Source organism: Ciconia boyciana, chromosome 13 (assembly GCF_034638445.1).
Source record: "Ciconia boyciana chromosome 13, ASM3463844v1, whole genome shotgun sequence".
Classification (NCBI taxonomy): Eukaryota; Metazoa; Chordata; class Aves; order Ciconiiformes; family Ciconiidae; genus Ciconia; species Ciconia boyciana.
In genome coordinates this window covers 6,416,046-6,438,377 of record NC_132946.1, presented here as the reverse complement: position 1 = coordinate 6,438,377, position 22,332 = coordinate 6,416,046, and the positions used below count along the sequence as shown (strand labels likewise).

The 22,332-nt window shown below is 55.6% G+C and overlaps 1 protein-coding gene across 5 annotated transcripts in view; it reads left to right on the top strand.

Annotated features, from left to right (window-relative positions):
- Positions 1-18,230: 18,230 nt before the first annotated feature.
- The window catches only part of ELFN1 (extracellular leucine rich repeat and fibronectin type III domain containing 1), a 110,415-nt gene continuing 106,313 nt past the window's right edge, over positions 18,231-22,332 (top strand). For 4 of the 5 annotated variants that reach the window (XM_072878196.1, XM_072878191.1, XM_072878194.1 and 1 more), the window contains exon 1: positions 18,231-18,801. The gene's annotated coding sequence lies outside the window, so the exon portion shown is untranslated. Of the gene's footprint in view, positions 18,802-22,207; positions 22,256-22,332 lie in introns of those variants that run through there. The other variant, XM_072878192.1, reaches the window with a different exon arrangement.

Here is a 22,332-nt window from a genome sequence, read left to right as displayed (position 1 = left end):
GTTGGCTGTATACCGTGTGTGCCTCTGCTTTCCCTGCTTCCGACCCAGATTTCAATTTTCTACATCTCAAATAAAATTAGTATGTCCTGTTACTGCAGCGGGGGGAAGTAGTAGGCAGCGAAGAAAGTGCTTCAGTCCCGCTCATTGTGGGCAAATTGAGCATGTTTTGAAACCATTTTCAGTAACTTGTGTCCTGGTGTTGCAATGCTTCACCTTCTGCAGCAGCTGCTGTGCAAGGCTCTCTATCTTCTTGGTCACCAAGAGACCTCAGCACCTGGCTGTGGGATGTGTGTCCAGAGCTCACCTTCCTGGAAGGGAAACTGAGGCACGCACTTGGCAAATACCACGTGCAAGGTCACTGGATGGAGGTGAGCTCAGAGCTCAGTTCTGAGCTGTTTCAGCCCTTGGACCATCCCATTATGGAATAACTAAGCCAAAGGAAAAGGTCAATCTGTAAATATATAGGTAAGCCAGGTCACCTGGAGAGATACCGGAAGAATTTTGTGTCCCTGCTCCATCAACTGTGGCAACATCCCTTTGCTCACACAATCTCTATGCCTGGGATCCTGCCGGCTGCTGCAGCAGCCCACGCTGCCATGCACGGACGCTGCCATACTCAAGTGAGGGACCAAGGGGAAGACCTCCAGTGCTGGGAGGTGTTGAGCTGACAGAGGGATTTCCAGTTGCAGAGGTGGCAAGGAATGTCACTCTGCCGTCCCTTGGCCCGTGGGAGAGCCCATGTGCATTGGTACAACCTTGCACATGTGTGACTCAGAGTGTGCATCATGCGGGACTTAATCCAGCTCAAGAAACCCCCCCTTGGTGTCCCACTTGGTGTGCTGGCTGATGGTTTGAGGTTCCTGAGCTGCCAGGTCGTCAGGGCCTTGTAGTCTTTTAATTTAGTCCTGTCTCAGCAAATGGCTGAGAAACTAAGAACCAAATTTTGGAGAGAAGGGAGATGAAAATCCAGAGGAAATTGCTGGCTTCCTGCAGTGCTGACTCTGAGCTGTTTGATATTCTCTCTTTTTTAAGGTTTGCTTGTTTTAAAGCAACTTTAATTGGAAAGATGCTGGAGTGTCAACTAGAAACCACTCCCTGAATAACCTCGCTAATGAGCATGTTATTAAAGCAGGGTTAGGAGCTCCCTAGAGGGCTCTCGCTGGATAGGATTAAATTAAAAAAAAATAATCTAAACTAGAGAGAAAATCTCTGTTAGTCTGCAGTGATGAATATAGAAAATTCCAATGAAAAATGGCTTTGAAAGGTTTAAGCGTATGTCTTCCTATCTGGGACTAGTCTTCTCCATCCCTCAGGGCTTGCTCAGGCAGGGAAGAAGGTTTTAATGCAGCAGAGGGTGGAGAAGTTGCAGCTCAGAGCCTGGCAAGCCCACTCTCCAGGAGGTCACATCCCCATGCCCCTGGCACTTGCCCATGTAGGTCAGCAAGGGCAGTCCCTGCGTGCCACCAGGGTGGACAGGGTCTCTGCCCAAGCCACGTGGCTTGTAGGAGGCAAGGGCCAGCAGAGATGGAGCTGCTGAGGCCTTGTTTCAGGAGACGAGAGGGTGCCTGTCCTCTCTGCAAAGTGTAGCTTTAATCTGAAAGGTTTGCACTCACTCTGTTGCAGGGTTTCCCTGACAAAGCTCTGCAGTGCTGCGACCACCTTGATCCTTTGAGACAGCGGCATCTGTGGCTCCCCATTAATCTACCTCTCCCGTAGGTCTGGAAGCATCTGTGAGAGCAAGGAGACAGCAGTAGTTCTGGGCCAGATGGGGCCGTGGGATGGGGTCACACATCCACCCTCCCCTGATGGCAATGCGGGGATGCTGGTCCCCACCTCCACGTTCAGGCAGCAGCAGCGAGCACTGGTTGCTGGGGCAGCTTTGGGGAGGGATGGGGAAGGAGAGGCTTCATGGTGCCGGGTCCCTTCCTTCCTGCTGGAAAGAATGTGGGAGAATTTAGGGCAGGAAAACTGTTCTCATACTATCTGAAGACAGGCATGAAATGCTTAGCAAAGCTTCCCTGCAGGCAATGACGACTTCCAGAGCAACTCTGGCTTTTTTGCGGCTTGCCCTTGCTTCCCATGGATGGTGGGCAGGTCAGCCCTGCCCCAGCTGCAATGGAGGGGGGCTGGCTGTGGGACTGATTTACTGCACCTGCAGCCAAGGGGCTTAATAGCTTAAGGCCATTCCTTGCCTGCATTACTGTGGAGCATATTTTCAGGGGAAGCTTGGCTGCCTGAGCTGCTCCTGCCCAGATATTTGGGCTTTGCAGGCATGAGCATCTCTTCGGAGAGGATTTTGTCCGTGTGCAGAAGGAGGTGTATTGCCTGCCTTTGCAAAGCACCGTCTGACAGGCTGATGCAAAACATGCCAGCACCAAGCTGTGACTCTAAACAAAGAGAGGGAAAACACTGTATTTTTATTTTCTCTGCTGCTGCAGTGAGTTGGGATTTTTTTTTTGCTTTCTTCTTGTTTTTTATTGCTTTTTCTTTGCCTGAGACAGGTATTTGGATTCTCTGTGCTCCCCAAACTCTTTCCCCAGGCTGTCTCCAGCAATCAGACAGAGTGACAGCTCTGAAACTCTCCAAGTTAACAAGTTCAAGTGCTGATGATTAACTAGATTCACAAAGTTGATTGGAAAAAAATAGGGATATAAATAAATATTCCTGGAGATATTCCACCCCCTGTAGTCATGAACTTTGAATAATTGGAGGGAATTATGCTGAGTACTAATCAAAAGGTTTTTTTTTTTTTAATTTGCTAATTACTGCTGGGTTTCATCAGTGTCAGACTCTAATCATCTCAAGACATGTTAATTGACCCTTGGGAGTTGTTTATCTGATGCTGAAAGTTTTAGATGGGGTCATACAAAGAAATGCAATCACTGAGGTTACTTCTTGCCTGCCACTCAGCCAGAGGGAAGAGTTAAGGAGACTTTGGGCCACGAGGACGTGTGCGCTGCCCTTCCCATCAGCTGAGCTCCAGAACGGCTCCTCGTGGATACCGTGGCTTCCTCCATCTATTGGGGACCTTATCTTTCCTGTCCCTTGCACTTCAGTATCCTCTCTGTAGGCCTCCTTTTTGTTACACACACAGTTATTAACTTTGGTGATCCACATCCAGTGAGTGCTAATAGTGACAGCCCTCCGGGATGTGGCAATGCTGTAATGCTGCTCCTCACCATGGTGAAATCTGCTGGGAAGGGTTTGTGGTGCTCCAGGAGTGGGCTGAGGGTCCTGCTGTGGAGTGCAGGCATCGTCGTGGAAAGGTGTCTGCGAAGAGGAAGGTTTCAAGGTGTTTCCTAAGCAAAATCAGATTCAGACCTTTAAATCCAGACACTGCTTCCACCTCCTGAGAAGGCAGTGACCAGCAGGAGGTGGGAACGGGGAGTCACGCTGTGCCAGGCCATCGCTGGGACGGCAAATAGCTTTGGTCTGTCCCTGAGAGTGGCTGTGTGGACCCCTCCTCCCCACGGAGACAAGGCTGCTGAGATGCACACTTCAGAGTTGGGTCACCTTTGTGAGATGTGTGTACACAGCCCAGCCTCTTCCCTAAGCCGTGTCATCTTTTTCCATTATTACCCCAAAATTCACTTCCTGGGCAGTTTCACAGCCTGGCTGCCTCACCTATCTCATGTCCTGTTAATTAAACCAGAGGAGGGGTGAATTAGTGGGATAAAAGGTGGGGTGGTGTGGAGCAGGGAAGCACTGAGCAAAGGGCTGACAGTTCACCAAGTTTCTCAAAGACAGGTTTCGGGGATGACAATGCTTTCATCATATAATGTTTTAATTAATGACCTTGGCATGAAAAATAGTCTTATGCTAATGAAATGCTCTGGAGATGCAATGCTGGGAAGTATCCTCAATACAGAGGCAGGTAATGTCATACCAGAAGACCTGGGTGATCTCGACATGAGTAGAAGAGAAGTGATTAAATCTAAGAGTGCCAGCAGTGCAAGGTCGCACACGTAAGGGCAGATGATGAGAACTTCTGCTGCCAGCTGGGAACTGAGCAGCAGCTCAGGACAAATGCCTGAGTCACCTAGTTAATGATGGGTGACTACCATTGCGGAGATGCAACCCAGCCCCGGGACAGGTCTGTCATGTCCATCACACGGCGTCACAGCAAGAAGTGGATGTAAGTCAAAGCAGGAGGCAGAGGAGTATTCCCAGCTGGTGTGTTACCCCCATGGCATGCAGGGGCACCACCAGGAGCTGTACCAGGCTCACGGAGAGGGCTGAAGCCACCACATTGGTACTTCCAAGAGTGTGGCGTAATGGGGCAGTGGCCGGCTGCTGTAAATAATCAGAGAAATGCTCTGTCGGTACTCTGTTAGTGAAGTCCCAGCATGACTGCGATGGTGTTACTTTGAAGGGCTTTATACTGATCTGGTTCTTTGGCATTGCCCTGTGGAAAGAGCAGAGCTGGTACAAAGCACCTCTGATGGCTCTGGCTGCATCCGTGCTGCGCATTTCTGTGGGAGGAGGAGCTCTTAGGCAGGATCACGCTTCTGGAAGAAAAGAAATGGTGTTTCTGATTTACAAAGGCTTTCTGGTGACGGTGGGAGGTTGAGGAGCAGGGCTCAGGACCCTTGTGAAAGCTGGTAGCTGGATTTCCCCCAACTCACAAATGAGTCTTTAAAATGCATCATTGTGAAGGACAGGGATTTGCGCCCATGCCCCACGCTGCTGTGCCCAGCCACAGATGGCACCCAGGTGGGTTTGGAGACATGCAGGGGCTGGAGGGGAGACCACAGCATCTCCCGGGGCCCCTGGTACCAGCCCAAACCCTCGCGGTGGAGCAGCAGGCCCCGGGGCTGAGCTCTGCGCATCCGCTGGAGCCACAGCTTCCCGGTGACAGTGATGGAAGGACCCATGTTCCCATTCCTGACTGATAATATTTCACCACCTCTTTTGTACCCATTTTCATTTTGATTCCAGGATAATTTGTATCAGTTTATGAAATGTGGCCTTTCTTTCATTGCAGAAAAACACAAACCCAACCGCGACGTCTAGGTGTTATTGACTTAAGGCATATATATGCGTGTGTGTTTTTATCTGATCATCTTCATTATTCTAATTTTCCCCTTCCCATCTTCTTTTTCCTCTTTATTACATTGCTGGCGGTTGGAGGCCATTGGAATAGAAATAAACTTTCTAGGTAATATTTCTTAATAAAAAACATCATTTATTATTGTTTCTCCCTACCAGTAAATGCCAAGCTCCTTCTCTCATTTGTTATAAACCTAGTTTAACATCTTTTCTGGCAAGGCTGGGTTAGATACCTGAATACAACAGCACTTGTGCCCCCATCCTGGCTGTACCCAGCTGTAGGTGTGCTAACAGAGGTCAGGTCTCAGCCACCGACAGCGTGTCACGTGTGAAGACGTGGCAAGTCCCTGCTGCCATGGCAGGACACTAAGTGAGGAAGAGATTTTTTTTCAGGCTCCTGCATTTATCCGGTAGTGGTGAGAGGTGAGAGGCTCCCAGGAGCAGCGCCTGATCCTGCATCCCTTGTTATCATCAAGTCAAGCTGCTGCTTGTTTAATCTCAGCTCAGATCCTTCCCCTCTTGCTTCAACAGTTCATCTGAAAGTAGAGGTAGAGATGTCTCTGGAAGACACCTGAGCTGTTGTTTACTGTATTGCCATTTCAAGGAAAAGCCTTTTCTGTAAAATACAAGAAAATAACTAATGACATTAATATAAACATATACTTTAACTACTGTTTAAAGCTGTCACTGGGTTAAAAAAAAATACTGGTGCTGCATCCCAAATGCACAGTAATTATGTGGCGAATCTCTTTATTACAGGGTGTCAATCAGGCGACGATGTAGCAGCGAGTGAAATTGCTTTGTGTCTCCACTGATATTCCCAGCACGGAGCTGCAGGCTCCCGCCTCTCCACAATGCTTCTTGAGGTCTGCGTGCCTGTGCCCAGTACGTCTGATTAAAAAGTGACCGTAGGAAGGAGAATTGGGCACAGCATCTGCGCTTGGCTTTTAGGGAAGGAAAGGGTTCTGCGAAGTATCTGTCCATCTTCCTGTATCAAAGGAAAACACACACAAATACTTGTCCTAATTATGGGCATCGCCAGGTGATGCTCGCCGGCGACTGCACTGCAGGCCTCCAACCTGGATGTCCAGGCGGTTCAGGTAGAAGCTGGTCCTGCCTTTGCTAGTCCTGGCAAGCACAGAGCTGTACATACAGCCGCCCTCACCCGCAGCCCCGGGCTTCAGCTCGAGCGAAGCCACGGTGGTGCTCCCGGGAAGGTCTGCCTGCACCACCGGCCACGGCGCGCTGCCTCCCCTGTGCATGCACCGGCGTTTCTGGGACTGTCTTTTGCCGTTCCTCGCGCTGCGACAAATGCGTGGTGGCAGGCGCTGTCTGCCCTCGCAGGCATGCCGGGGACAGTGGCACGGCGCTGGAGGACTGCCAGACCTTGAGCGGAGCCGGCTGGTGGCAGCGACGGCATGGGGATCTGCCTGAAGGCTCCCGGCATCCCCATGCAAGGGCCAGGGGGGAGGTCAGGGCAGCCCGGGTTAATTCTGCAGAGTCGGGGTCTCTGGACCCGGGTGGGGTGGATTATTTGGGTTTTGGCCTGGAGGCTGCAGGGTTTGGGCTCCTCCGTCATTTGTTTTGGGAGAAAGCTGCTCAGTTTTGTGTCTAAACACAGTAGCGAGCTTCTGCTTTCCGTCACAGATCTGTACCCCCATCAATCCTCCCTTTTCTGGGCTGGGAGACGGAGAACAGATGCCAACACCTGAGCCCCTCGGAGTCAATGTGAGGGTGAGAAATGCAAGCATTTCCCCACCTGGCAAAGGGCTTTTGCTTCATTTTCTCCTGCTGCCACTGCTATCGGCTGCTGGGATCTCGTCTGCAGCTTTTGCAGGGAGAGAGATCCTTGGGGAGGGACATAAATGTGCATCCTCTGGGGATACATGGCTCAGGGACCGTGTGGCTGCAACGAGTCTCTCCCTCTCCCACCCTTCCTGGCTGTTGCTCACTGAGGGTAAACCTTTCCTTTGCTTTGCCTCTCCTAGTTTCACTCCTCCTCTCCTCCTGCTCCCCTGCCCCTCCACCTTTCATCTCCTCTTCCCTCTAACACCACCTTCCCTGCATGCATGCTCTAATATTGGTGGGTTAGGCAGTTTTTTGAGCAGAGGTTACAGAAATAACCCCAGGTTTTGCTGTGTGAGCGTCTTTCCACAAGGAGGGCTGGAGAAATGCATTTCCATGTGTTCTTGCGTGAGGATCAGGGATGGTGGCTTAGGTCCGGCATCTGGGGTGAACACAGGCTGCGTTCTCTGAGGAGAATGTGGGTCCGGTGCGGAGCAGCGAGGGATGGGTCAGGCTTGAGGCTGGAGCCGCTGCTTTTCCCGGGAGCCTCTGGTCCAAACCAGGCCAGGGTCAGAGTTTGCTCTGTCATCCCACCAAGCTAGACAGACAGAGCGGACTTTCTTGTATACTGATCTTTTGGGCAGGACCATAAATCCCACGTCCTTGCCGGTTTGCGAGGGTCTGAGGAACCAAGGATGTGGTTTTCTTGGTCCAAATTCCCCCTTTCCCCCACCTGTAAGTGGCGTGGTGGCTGCTCTGCTGCTGCTTCCTGACAGGGCCTATGTTTCAGCGGCTCTCGGAGGACATGATAGAAAATCACTTTGGGAACCGTTTGTGATAAAAAGTGCAATACAAACAGATAATATCATCATACTCCACTATTAACAGGCTTAAATCCCAAGGATGGGGAGAAGCTCCTGTAGAGAGCAGAGCTATCTCTCAAATACTTCTGCTGCAATTTAAAAGCACTCCCTAGCCTGGCAAGGCTAATTTCACATCTCTTTTTCTCCAGGGAATATATCTGGGTTCTCCCTGTTTGAGGCTGGAGCCCTCTGTGCTGATTAGATTCAGCTGGGAGTTTTAGTTATCGCTCTCCACGAGTCCCAGTGGAGCGTGATGGAGGTGCCCAGGTGGGCTGCATCCCACACGCCGACCTGCCTGTGCGTCGAGGACAGACCTGGGGTGGTAACTTGTCTCCTTTCACTGGACCCCGCTCAGCTCCTGGCACGAGGTGTCTTTGCAGGCATGTCCCCCTCCCCAGGGGAAAACAGCTCCAGGTTCCCACTCTCTCACCCAGGATTAATCCTGGGCCGTGGCCAAGTGTCTTTACAAGAAGGACACATCGGATGGTAGCGACAATCCCACTGCGGCCAAATCAGCTGTGAGCCAGGCAGAACGTGCTTGCCGAGTGGCGTCCCCATGAATGTGCCACCTCTGGGGAGGCTGGCTGCTGTCTGGCTTGTCCTTCCTCCTGCCCCAGCTCCCCACCTCCCTCTGCCCTCCCTTCCCCACAGGGTTTTGTCCCGAGCCATCAGGATGCAAACTTGAATTAGCACCACTCTTTGGTCTACGCCTTGCTGACCTGCCTCCCCATCTCCTTTCCCATCCTTTTGTGGGTCTCTTCACGTTCTGGTGGGGTGATTTAAGCCTCCTCTTTGCGATGTGATGGATGAGGCCACCTCTAACGCCCGCAGCGGCACAGGGGAGGGATAGCTTATGGGAGCACAGGGCTGCACCTCTCAGGGTGGGCACTGATGACAGCTGGACAATCATTGCCTGTTTTTATTTATTGCTGCTTCTATGGTCCTTGGCTGGTCCATATGGGAGAGTCTCATGGGTGAGGCAGGAGAGTCAGTAAAAATAAAATAGAAAAGGAGAAAAGCATGAAAGGCAAAAAACCTTTTCCTAATTAAGCCAAATGTCTCACCCTTTCAGTTTGCATTGAGGGATGGAAATTTCTTTCTCAAATTATTTCTCGTGGCTGAAAAGGAGGTGTTTATATCCAGATGTTGCTGGTGTGGATGGTGTCTCAATTGGGCTTTTTCATTTCGGTGGCCATTCTGGAAGAGCCACTTTTTCATACACTAGGTTTGGTTTCTGCTTTGAACGGTGACTTACTGAGCCTTAACCTGGGTCCTCTCCGGTGCTGCCCGTGGAGGCAGTGGGGATGTCGGGGATGGAGAGTGGGTGCAGGGATGTCCTTGGCAGGAGGAATAGGGGTAGTAAGTATTGAGGAGTTGTGCTACAGCTACAGCCCCGTAGTGCCTTTGGGAGAGCGTCTTCAATCCCAGCTGCTCACTCTCCTGCCAACACCAGCTCAATGCATGACTGGGCCCCAGTTCAGATACAGTTAGTTCTGACTGGTTTTACGTCACTGCACTTCCCTTCATCATTTCTTTTGCAGTGGGGGCTTTCCCCCCACTCAGTGTCATTTCCCTGCTCATCTCTGGCTCAGACAAGGCAGGAAACATATTTTCAATGTATTAATTAAAATGTCTTTGCAGCAGAACATCTGCATGGAGAGCGATAGATCACCGAAGTGTGTGTGTGTGTGTGCGTGCGCGTTGCAGGCTTCCAGATAATGCATTGCTTTGCATAATTTATTCCAGCCGGCACAGCAATAATTTTCATAGCCTGTGATCTTCAAATATGTGATTATCAATCTGAGACCCAGCTCCACGTGACCCAAACGTTAGATTATTGCCAGATAAACCTATCAGAGATGCAGGACGTTTGGATCTCCATCACCTCCAGCCGAATGGGTTGTATGGGATGAGATTGAATGCTCTGTTTTGTTAGATCCCACCGTGCCGAAGCAATGGGTCCTCTCAGGTATTCATCACTGTCAGCTATTTGGGGAGAGGATGGTCTTTGCCAATGATGCTATTCAATTTCCTGATTGTTCAGCTCATATCGGTTTAGCTTGAAAGATAATAAGATAAGAAACAGAGACTTCCCAGTCAATAAACGGAAACCTCAGAGGCTTTTTCCATCTTGTGTCTGTCATACTTTGTTGATATTTTAGCTGCAGAGCATTTGACAGATGCTTGTAAAACTCTTATTTCCTCCTTTGGGAAAATTAAATGAAGAACATTTAATTTATCCCATGGAGGTTTCCCCAAGTGACCCGCAGAACAGGTCCCTTTCTGGCAGCTGGACCAAAATGGGAGGAATTTGGAGCTTTTTCCACCTAGGGGAGAAAAAAGTGATTGCATTAATTCTCCCTTTCCTCTTTTCATCATCAAACCAATTCTGTGTTCTCCATCGCCGGTCCTGCCTCCCTCTGAGGACCACAAACCACCGCTGGCATCCGTGGGTCCAACCTGGCCCTGCCGGTGGCAGCCAGCACCTCCCAAGTGGAGATCTCAATGCAGGATTTAACTGGGGGCCATCCATCCTTGGGCACTGGTGCAACTGGGAATGGCAACTGGGAGCATTTCTCCTGCAACAGGCACATGGTGCTCCCCCCTTGGGACCACCTCGGGGTGGGCAGACACAGAGGTGGGTGCCTGGCCACATCACTCGCTACATCCCAGCCCGTTTAGCGGGTCAGGATGTTAACGGGCTAATGGTTAATGTCCTTAACCAATATCAGGCGAAGGCTCCCTTAACTGTGCCAAGGGCAGGCGGCTGCTCAAAGCAGCACAATAATTATGTATAGCCCAAGTAATTATTTTTGTCACATCTTCCTGGCAGGAGAATACCATTTGTGGGATGGGTTTAGCTACCTTCCGCAACACGCCTATGTCTTATTTATCCAGAACAATGTGCTCAGCGTGATTTTTCTGTCTCCTTTTTCCTTTTAACGTCGTTTCCAGCCCACACTGCTTTTAATTCAGCGAGGTAAATTGAGATTGGGAGGGGAAGCTGCAAAAATCCTCCAAACTCCCATTCTCCGAGCAAAATATTCCCCCAGGATCTGACGGCATTGCTGAATAGCAGGTCCTTCCCTTCCCAAGGGGCTTGTGAGTCTCAGTGGAGACAAATGCTATTTTGGATGGCTGTAGCCACTGCCCGGCCACGTCTCATTGTGGGATCTGCTTGCAGCTTTGCAGCCTCCCCGGCGGCTCCTTCCTTACCTGGGTACCTCTGAGTCAGCGGCCCTGCGTGCTGTGCTATTTTGAACATCGTGTCAATAAAAGGGAAATTACCCCAGCGCTGCCTTCGGAATCCTGGCGCTGTGGGTTGGTGTGGATGGAGGAGAGTTGCTCCCCACACTCTTATTTCAAGGCTGTGCTCAGCCTGCCTGGAGTCAGATAAAGAAGATGAAGGACTCTAAGGTCTCCGCTTCCGGGATCCTGGGGAAAAGGAGATGCACCGCATGACTCATTCTGAACCCATTTCCAAATCTCTTCTTGAATACGCTCGTGTTCTCTTGGATCTCTGGTCAGCCTTAAAATAAGAGAGGAAGTTGAGATGGTGTCATTAATCCCAGATTTGGTGTATTCGATAGCTGGATTCCCATCTGAATTTCCAGTTTGTCCACTGCTTTCACCCATCTTCGTTTGTTTCTGCTTTTCAGAGGCAAAGAGTTTAAGTGGCCATAGCTGTGGCCTAACCAACCCTGTCTTGTAGCTTCACCTACACATCTCAGCTGTTCTTTCCTTTCTCCCCATCTCCCTTTGGCCCAAAACACAACTGACCCTTAAATAGCCAGGTGGCCACGCACAGGAACCAGTAGCCAGTCTCCCTGGTGGCAGTCAGACTATTGCACTGCCATTTCCCCTTGTGGACATCTTGAAATTGCAGCCTGAAGGTCCTGGTGAGGTTTCCCTGTCTGGATTTAGCACCCCTCATCTGTTGTATCCGCTGTGGAGTGACACAGCCTTGAAAGACACACTCTGTTTTGCAAGGGGACAGTCTCCGAGACTGTTTAATCCATGAGTGCTCACTCAAAGGTGTCCTTTCATTTACTGCTTTCACCATCAGCAATCTATAAAAGTTTAGGGTGCCTTAGGGAATCGCTTGCTTTAACGTCTTCGCCTCGGTAACAGAGCGGCTGCTCCTGGTGTGAACAGGCATCTGCCGGCCCCCTCCCTGTCACGTCAGAGCATTGCCCATCCTCTCTGTCTTGGCTTTCCCCCTCCTCCTTCCTCTTCCTCTGGGTCTACTTGCAAAGTGTTTGCTGTAACTATTGAAATGGATATAGTGGCAGTTTGGGGAGAAGATGCTGTTTAAAGCTCTTTAATTTAAAGGATGCTAATTCACTCTGCTCCAGCCTCGGGTGAGTTACCCAGCTACATGGAAGCCTCCTTTTCTCTGGGTGTCAAATGGGAGGATGATTTTCCTCAGTCAATAGTTAGAGACTTTACTGAGCCCGTGGCCTGCGGGGCATCCCACCGAGGCTGGCAAGGGGAGCAGCGAGCTCTCAGGAGGCAGAGACACGTTGGGGCACCGTCCCCATGGAGCTGGGATGCTGCCATGGATGGTGCAGCCCTGGCCAGGGGTTCCCTGGGTCCAGCGCCTTCTGCTGCAAACTCTCCCTTGTCTGTCCTGCTTGGGGCCACAGCACAGAGGGAACCCGAGGTGGGGCTGCGTTCGGCAGCCAGGGATCAGTGTGAAGGCAGCTGCTGGGAATAATAATAAGAAACTTGGTTACAGATCTCCATCCCACAGCCACTGCTGGCCTCCAGCAGGTCGGGTGCTCCAAAGGCTGTAGCTAACCCATGTGAAAAATTGGCTAAAGACCTCCCTGCAAACCAGGTACTGCCTCCAAGACAAGCTGGATAAATAGCTCTTCAAGCCGGCGGCGGGCAGCTCCAGTGAGAAGCCGCAGGGTAATTCCCTGTGTTTAAGACTCCCCTGGCCACCATCCCAAATTATTCCTGTCCTGTGCCTGAGTGCATCCATTATCTCTCAGGTTGCTCCATGTGCCCCCGCACAATTGCTCTGCAATCTCCCCCCGTGCGATATTGCGGGATATTCCACCGCATTAGCAAGTTGAACTTGTTTTTACTGCCCAATGTCTCTCTATGCAATATTTCACTGTCTCGCTGGCTATTATCCTGGCGGCACAAAGTCCCATTGAAATTCATGGTGCAAGTCGCCCATTTGTTTCCTTTGAGCTTTGCAGGGTTGTTCTATGCAGCTTTATGCATATCATTTTTGCTATGCAAAGTGAGGGTAATGACTTTACCTGCTCTCTTTCAAAGCACTGAACAAAGCCTGTCCCCATGCTGTAGACTGATTTTGGAGTATTTGTTCTAGGGTTTGGGAGGGATGAATCAGAGCTCTTAGGGAATGTGCAATCTGATGCTCTGTAAATAAAAAGAAAGTCATGCTGCATCTACATGTCTCCAAGGCAGGCGTGTGCTCCCTGTCAACCTTTCTCGCTGGGGATCAGCTTCAGGGATGGCTCTGGCAAAGCAGAGTAGCTTCATCTCAGTGACAGCCCTGGAATAGCATCGCTTGGTTTGGCCACTGCCACTGCCGAGCCTTGAAACAGCTCTGCCTTTTGAGGGACAGATGAGGTCTCTCATGTGTGACAAGGTGAGACTCCTTGAGCCTTCGCTGGGTCTCAGCGTCACTGGAGATGTCCTTAGATGGACACCAGGAGTGTAGGAGAATTGAAGGCACAGCAGCAAAGGAAACGTTTTGCTGTGAAGACCTTCAGACCCAGGCTGACTTGCCTCCATCACTACCCCAAAGGAGACTAAACCTTGGGTACCAGTGGCATGCCTTGAATATCTTAAATGAGGCCCCCAAATCAGTGGCCACTTGTGAAAATGGGGTTCATAATGTCTATGCTTGGGTCTGTGCAGTGCGGGAAGGGCAGAGTGCAGTCTTTTCTCTCCATCCACTGATGTTCGGAGGTGACTAAACAAGCAGGGTGGATTTTGGACCTTGCCCTGCGACACATGGTTTGAAATGTATGTTTTGCTGGGCCATGGCCCAGATTGCAATTTGAAGATTTGATGACAGACTCCCCAGTTTGAAAGCATCCACAAGCTGAGAGTTATTCACCAAAGAGACTTGTGAATAACACCAAATAAGTGCATTGGAGAATTTCCCATTCTCTTCATGGACAGTACGTATATGAGAGGGGAAAAAAAAGACAAAAATCTTTAAAGAAATGACTCATTGTGAATTATTCACTCTGTTTACTCGCTTGGAGATCCTCAGTTGGAAGGCGCTGTGTAATCTGCACTACAATAGCATGTCAGCGTATCCAAAAGGAACCATCAACAGTGGGATGAGTCCCCTGGGGCCTTTGTGAACGACACCCAACCTTTGCTGCACTGAATCCAAAGTCATAGCTGTAGGATCCCTTATGCTCCGCAGGGATGCAAGCATGGTAGGGAGACAGCAATCAGCAGCAACGAGGAGGAACAGGACCAAATCAAGCCCATTTTCAAACTTTGGTGGTCAATACAAGCAGCCCATGGTGTAGGGAAGTGTCTCCACTTTGGGAGGTGGTTGAGCGGTTGAGTGTCTGCATGACAACTCCACCGTCCTCATGGACATCACTAGCTCCAGGTAGGAGGCCCTAAGCAGAGTGATTTGTGGTCCACAACCACTCTGCAGCTGGGCTGTGGGCTGGCAGAAGTCCCTCGTCCCCACCGCTGATACCTTTCCCTGACACAAAATTGACTTCAGAGTTTCAAAGACAAAAATGAAAAAGAAAATCGGAACAAATGGAAAGCTATAAAAACGCATCCAAGCTGCCAAGTCTACAGCAGATATGATTTGCAATGGATGAGGTATTAGCACCCTGAAAAATTGGGGTAATGATGTGCAGTAATATTTGTCATCACCAAGGCTGAGTATGTTAAACAAAAATGTTCTGAAATGCAGTTTCTGCCTGAGCCTGCTAACTCTTTCCCAGATGTAAATATCGCAATTGTTTTCCAAGCATTCTTTAAATACCATAAGGCCTTAGTCCACTTACAGCACTAACAGCCCGTAAAATGTCATTTTTTGTTTTCTAATTAGTCTGATGATTTTTAGATAGGATTTGACAACAACAGCTAAGAAGCATCGCAGGCTGCAAAAAATTACCCCTTGAATGACGAGTCACCCACAGCCACGCTGGTGCATCGCTGGGAACCGCATGGCAGCATCCCCTCGTATTGCTGGATGGTGACTCGGTGGTGGGGCAGATCTGCTCACCCTCCGAGCTGGGTTACACCAGCCGGTCTCGTAGGGACATGAAGGGGGCGATCATGCCCTTCCCGCAAGGATCGTTCTCCCTTTTTGCTGGTGAGAGCTCCCTGTCACAGCACATTTTGCAGGTGCCCGCGGCAGGAGCGGGGAGCTGCAGGCACAGCCCTCGTGGGAGCCCTGGATGGAGCGAGGCTGGTTGGACTTTCACCCTCTGTGAATGGTGGGTTGTTGCTGTTAGGGGTCTCACTGGGGGGGTTCAGGCAGTTGTGATTTTTAAGACACTTGACACCATTGCTTTTGGTGGGAGAGGAATGGTGTAACTGACCAAAGGACCCCAGACCTCCATCCCTCTCCCCACATGGGGTCCCACGAAGGTAGAGTGGGGATGTCCGATTCCCCCAGGCTCTGCACAGAGGCAGCCACAAGGCTGTCATGTTGCACCTTTCCCTCCAGACTCCCCTGTTTTTGGGAGCGCTTTCCTCTCTCGGAGGACACTGGGCTGCCGCCATCGCTGTGACACAAACAGAATCCAGAGTGAAGCCCTGCTGTCATGGGCACCGCACAGGGGACAACTCGGTCCCTGCCCTGAGCAAGGCCAGGAGGGATGTCGCTTGCCCAAGGTCACACCGCGTTTCAGAGCCATTGATGTCCTTATCTAACTTAATACCTCCCCGTTCTGCATGGACAAACGGAGTGCTGCCCAGCCAGCGCTCTGTCCCTTGGCCAGCATTTCCCTTCCAGGTGACGATACAAAAGGCAGCAGAAGAGCTCTCATTCCTGTACCACCTCCATATTGCTGGGAGAAGCAGCCAATGTTTTATTAAGCACCTCTCCCTCCCATACCGCTTGCCTAACTGGGTTAGGACTGCTCGAACCTGCTGTGTCAGACATCTTCTTCTGCTGGTCAAGGGGAAGGGCTCGCAGAGGCTCTCCTGACCCGAGACACCTTTCTCACAGCACTCCTCCCGCCGTCTTGTGTAAATAGATCAGTCATCCCAGCAAGGCTACGTCTTCTTTTACTCCTTCCTGTCTTTAATAATATTATCAATGTCTGGTTTAGATTTTTACTAAATATAGGGCCAGAGGCTGGGCTGGCATCACTTCCTCACAGATGAACTGGAACAGCTCGCTCAGAAGTACATACTTCTTTTATTAATTTATCTTGGTTTGCAAAGTTGTTTGATTGCACCAAGTCTTTCCACCCCCCCGTTGGCCTGGCAGCTGGTAGGAATGATGCTGCTTTAGAGCCTGTCCTTGATCCACGGGTGAGGCCCGAGGTCTGGGGGGGGCTGCCTCTCCCAAAGCAGCCCTGGAGAGTTGGGCGCTGCGTGCCAGTGGGCAGCAAATTTGCAAAGAGCCTTTTGCAAACCTTCCCTCGCTGCTGATCTCCATGACTAAAGACCTGCAATGGAGCACAGCACCGGTGGCATCCTGTCCCCTCCAGGCGAGTCTTCTTCCAGCTGCCAGGAGCCAGATCCAGCTCCAGGGCTGGCATGAACGCACAGTGTTTCTGGCTGCCCTGCAGGCTGTGAGGGGACTGTGCCCTGCACCCTGGGACACCCTGCTCCTGGCACTGGGAGGGACTGGGCAGTGCCCTTTCCCTGCCCGGGGAGATGTAACAGCCCGCTGATACAAGCCCTGGGCTCGAGAGCCTTCTCCAGCAAAGGCAGAGGAGGGATAGAACCTCTTATCTTCAGCCTCCCCAGGAAGACATTGACCCCAGAGCCACCCTCATGGTGGCCCCCTGCCTATTTCATGTCCCTGTCTGCACATTTATTAGTCCAAAGCAATTTCAACAGGAATTCCTTGACTTCAGGGCATCCCATGGGACATGGGAGAAAGGGGATATCCCTGCTCCAGGGAGGGAGGGGTCTCCCACGCTTCAAGGGCATGAGACCGGGTGGTGGTGGGGAAGGGGAAGGGAAGAACGCCAGAGCAACCAGCTCACACAGAGACCAAGCCCCACAGCCTCCCCGGCAGGTTGGGGGCCAGGCCAGGGCTGCGGAGCATGGGATGCTGGAGCCTTTCTCCTGCCCCGTCCTCTCCATCACGCAGGGCTGTCTCCCGCGTTTCCACGGGCGCTTCCCTGGGGCTGTGCGTCTAACGCAGCCGAGCGCCGTGCCAGGTTGCCAGCTGCTGTTTGGAGAGGGGCCATGGCTTGCCTGTTCCCAGGCTGTCTCCCAGCTCTATTACTCCACGCTTCAGGTTTTTTGGCTGTGGTGGTGGTGGTGGTGGTGGTGCTATTAAACTGAAAGGAGTGAAATTTCTCTCCTGCACCCCACCTTCTCTGTCTCTCCTACCACCTCCTTGCAGGGCTGCAAAAGGTACTCGCAGGCTCGAAGATGGTTTTGGAGATGGCTTGAGACACCTTGGGCCATCCCAAGAAATACAGTGGCCAGTCCTTACCTCAAATGACAGTGCCTGGGAAGAGAGAAGAATACTTTTATTCTCAGGGCCGGCTCAGTGCCAGCCACACTTTAATCACCCTGAAGTTGTGTGTTATGTTGCTAAAACAGCATAAACCCCTCCCCGAAAAAATGGGGAGGCGGGATGGCAGTCTCTGGGTCAGGCGAGGAGTGGTCTGGGGCAGAAGGATGCCTGGGAAGGGCTGAGCACAGGGGTTGGCAACCCCGGGGGGCTGCGGGCTGGGGTCCTGGCGCAGCCCCATTGCTGTCCCAGCTCTCCCAGCCAGCTCACCCCAGCCCCCGTGCTCCCAGCGTCACCTGGCACTGCCCAGCTGGGCCCAGTTTGACCCATGGAGGTTCAGGTTTGGTGTGAGGGGTGGGGGGGGGCTGTCATGCACACATGGGGACACACACAGATGTTCACATGGGTTCACGGGAGACAGACACATGTGCATAAATACAGACACACCCAGGCTCCTGCCCCCCCCCGGCCTGTCACACACACACACGCACAGATACCCCCCAACATACCCCCCCAACACATCCCTGCACCCGCCCCAAGGTGTCACCACACACACACAAGCACAGTGTCACACACAACACGCACACAGAGGCAGATACCCCCGACACGCACACTCACACCTTCACAAACCCCGACCCTCACCCCCCCGCTCTCACAAGGTGTCACACACACAGTGCCGCACACATGCAAGTGCCACACACGCAATGTCTCACATGCACAGTGTCACACCCAGTGTCACACACGCAGTGTCACACACACGCACACAGTCACACACACACACACATACACGGTGTCACACACACGGTGTCTCACACGCACACACGCCCTCCCCGCTCCCCCGGTGCCAGCCCGGCTCTCCCGGCCAAGCCGCTTATCGCTCCGTGCCGTGACAGCGCGGCCGGACACAGCCGGCTCGCACCGGGCGCAGGCGAGCCAGGCTCAGCCGAACCGGGCCGTGCCGAGCCGAGCCGAACCGGACCGTGCTAGGCCGAGCCGAGCCGGGCCGAGCCGAGCCGAGCCGAGCCGAGCCGAGCCGCACACCTCCGCCCGGCCCGCGCCGCGCCGCCCCACCGTGCCGAGCCGAGCCGAGCCGAGCCGAGCCGAGCCGCGCCGCGCCGAGCCGAGCCGTGCCCATCGCAGCCGAGCCGCGCCGATGGGAGCCCCCCGGGCCTGGCAGCGCTGCCCGGCGCCGCCTGCACGGGCAGGGCTCTCCGCCTGACGCAGTGAGGAGCTGCAGCCCTTCTCTTCTCGGAGGCCGGCTCCAGCGCTGGGATTTGCTCGGCTCCGGCTGCATTTCCCTGCCCGCCTCCTGCCCCCGGCCCGCCCGCCTGGAGGGGCGCGGGGAGCCGCAGCCGCGGGTGCGCCCGCCGCCCATCACCGCGCCTCGGGGCTGGGCGCGCCGCCGAGCGCCGGGAGCCGCCGCCGACGCCGACGCAGGTAGGTGCGCCCGCAGCCCCCGCCGCAGCCCCCCTGCCCTGCCCCCCGGCCCCGGCCCCGACCCCGACCCGAGCCCCCCGCCCCGGCCCCCGCCCGGTGTCTCCCCGCCGCCGCGGTGCCCGGCGCTGCCCGGGGGAGCCCCGCGTTGCCCGGCGAGCCCCGCGCAGCCCCCGGTGGCCGCTCCGTGTCGCCAAACTTTTCGCGGCTGCAACCCAGGTTGGGACTCCGGCGGGGGGGGGGACGGGACCGCGGGGCAGGCGGCGGGGGGGGAGCGGAGCGCCCTCCCTTCCGCGGGCGGGGGGGTCCCCGGGCTCGGCCGGAGCCGCTCCTGCTCCCCTCTTCCTCCAGGTGCGAGGAGGGGTCGGGCCCGGAGCGGCTGCCCCCGGCCGGGTTGGGGGCGCGGAGCCGAGGGAACCCCGCCGGCCGCCTGGCCCGTGTCCCCCTCCTGCCCATGGGGGATCCCCGTTTCGGGGTCTCCCCACCGCCTGCGGGGTGCGCCCGAGCCGGAGCAGCCCTGGGGGAGCCGCTGCGTGCCGCCGCGGCAACTGTTGCCAGCGGGAAGCCCCTGTACTGCGGGGGGAGAGCCGGTGCGGCGGGCAGCAGGGCCCCCCCGGGGGCAGGGGGCTCCCGCCCGCATTCCCTCCCCGCCGCACGGAGCGCTCGGGGGGGGGTCTCACCCACCACCCCAGATAACCCCGGCGGCCCCGGGCCTTGGGGTGGGGGCTGTGGTAGAGCCGCTCCCTGGCTCTGCTCCCCTTGCTCCCCCCAGTCCCTTCTGCATTCCCACGCCGGTAGTTTGGACCTGCCCCCCCACATGCGCTCCTTCCGCGGCTATTTCTGTCCTCGCGAAACGTGCCGCACCTAGAGCTTTAATTAAAGAAAATTAGCGGAGGAGGGCGGCGGTGGCTGGGGGGGGGGGGTGTCCGTGGTCCGGGTGGGGGACACACCGCATCCAGCCGGGGGCCGGTCCCTGGGGCGGCGGCGGCCCCGCATCGTGGCCCGGTGCGGCTGCGGGCCGGGCGGGTGGACGGCTGCCGTGGCTGATGGCTCGGGGAGGCGGGGGGCAGGAGCCTGTCCATGAGTTTGAGCCGCTTTCGCGTGCTTTTCTTTAAAAAAAAAAAGGTGGTGGGGGGACGGACGGGAGCGTGTTCCTGCCCGGTGGGTGTGTTGCAGTTTTAATTATAATGACAGATGTTGCTGTAAAGTTCCGTCTCAGTCCCAAATTCGGGCTGAGCCCGGAGGACCGGCGCACTCGCCAGTCGGCGGAGCCGGTGTTAAACCGCGGCCGGAGTTGCCAAAGAATTTTCTTGATTGCATTTTAATGAAGCCCGGCCGGGGCTGGGGGCCCGCGGGCGGCCTGAGGAGGGGTGCCCCGTCCGCTCCCCGGCGTGGGGCTGGGACGCTCCCCTCCTTCCCTGGGGGGGGTCCCTGTGCAAGGACCCCCCGCCCGGGTCCCGCCTGACGCTGCGGGCGAGGGGATGCCCTTGTGCCCAGGGATGGCAGGGCGGAGGGGGCAGACCCCCCCTCCCCGGGCAGGACCCCTCCAACCAGCCCAAACCCCCGGCGCTCCCCAGCCCCCGTCCCGCTCGATGCGGAGCGGGGCTGCTCCACCCGTGCGCGGCGGGACCCGGCCGGCAGCAGCGTCCCGGTGCTGGGGACGTGCCGGGCCCGTCGGGGTGTTCCCCCCCACACCCTCCTCTCCTCCTCCAGCTCTTCCCGGCCAGAACCCTCCGCATCCCCGCTCGTCCCTGCCTTCCCCGGGCCGGGCAGCCCGGGGGAGCCGCGATGCTGCCCACGTCCAGGCTGTGATTTGCAGCCCCGGGGAAGCCCAGCGGAGGGAGGGGAAGGGGGGGGGGCAACGGGACGACCGATATCAACAGGCTCCCCGGGGGGCAGAGGTAGCGGGGCCGCCGGGTTCAGCCGGAGGCAGCCGCTCCCGCCTTCCCCAGCCGGGGACTCGCCTCCTCCCGTCAGCTCCGTGCGTTTCGGGGCCGGTTTGCACTGTATTAAATATTTAGAAGTTTGCAGCGGTGAATAAAGCGATCGTTAATCGAAATTGATGGCAACGTTGCAAAGGGGGTGGCACCGCCTGTGGAAACGGCACGGCTCACCGGGGAGCGGGCGGGGCCCATCGGGGAGCGTTTTTAAGAGGTTTCACCCCAAATTAACGGTTAGTCGCTCGGAAGGCTCCGGCAGCGCCCAAACCCAGACGCTGCTCTTCAAATTTCCGACGGAGTCTTTAAGAGAAAAAGCGGATTTTTCCGCCCTGCCTGGCTGCAAAGAATAACCCCGTGCCTGCCCAGAGAGGAGGCAATCCCCCTGAAGTTTAGCACCTAAAATAACACCCCCCTCAGCACCTCCCGCCGTGCTGCCCGGCGCCTCGCAAGGCTTAGACCCCCCCAGACCCCCCGGTTTGCCCCGGCTTGGCGGGGTGTGCAGGCAGCGGGGTGCCGTCGGGGGGGGTGCGGGAGCGTGTCCCCAGCCCCCTCGAAGCGCAGCGGGAGGGCAGGCAGCGCTGGGCAGCGGAGGGACCCCCGTCCTGGGGGAGGCTGGGGCAGGGGTGAGCTTTGCCCGGTAGCCTGAAGAGCGAGCAGCCCCCGGGATGGGGACGTCCTCCCCGGGGCGGGGGGGGACGGGACCGGCCGGGGGGGGCCAGGGTCTGGCTGGCCGGGGAGCCCTGGCTCCCCACTCCGGGCTCAGCCGCTCCTCCCCGGGCTTGAGTCAGCGCTTTTGTAAGCCGCGTGGATCGGGCAGCGCTCCGCGGAGCGGGCTGCGGTCCTGCCGCGGGTGCGGAGGCAGCGGGAGAGGAGGAGGAAGGATGGGCTGGGCTGGGGCGGGGGCGAGCAGAGAGGGAAAGAGGGGGCGAAGGTTACCGGGGGGCCGGCCGGGGACTGCGGGCCCACCCGCGCCCTCTCCGCGGCAGCCGCTGCTCGGCGGCCGGGGAAGGGCCGGCTGGGAGCGAGCGGCGATGGGCAGCGGCGTGGCGTGGGATGGAGAGGGCGGAGGGCAGCACGAAAGCCCTGGGGGCGACCCGACGCCCCGGTGACGGGCGCCGCAGGCCGCCCGTACCCCCCCAGGGCGGGTCGGCGCCGTGCCCACGCCCGCCCACCCCCCACCCCCCGCGCTGGGGGACGCTCCCACGGCCCGTCGCTGCCCACGCGTGTCCCAGCCCGGCCGCCCCTCCGGGCTGGGGCAGCGCCGCTCTGTGACAGCAGAAAGTGGCTGGAAAGGGGCGAGGCGTCACACGCTCTGCCTCCGGGAGGCAGGGAAACGCTGAGGGACCGATGGGAAGGCATGAATGAATGAATCTCCATAAAGAGCCCCAAGCAGCAGGGAGAGGGAGAGAGGAGGAGGAGGAGGAGGAGGAAGAAGAAGAAGGAGGAGGAGGAGGAGGAGGAGGAGGAGAGGAGGAAAAGCCGGAGCAGGGAGGCAGCAGCAGACGTGACGCCGGCAGGTAAGGAGGTGCCGGTGGCCGCTCGGCCCCGCGGTGCCCGGGCTGGCAGGCTGGGGGGCACAGCCCGAGGGGGGGAC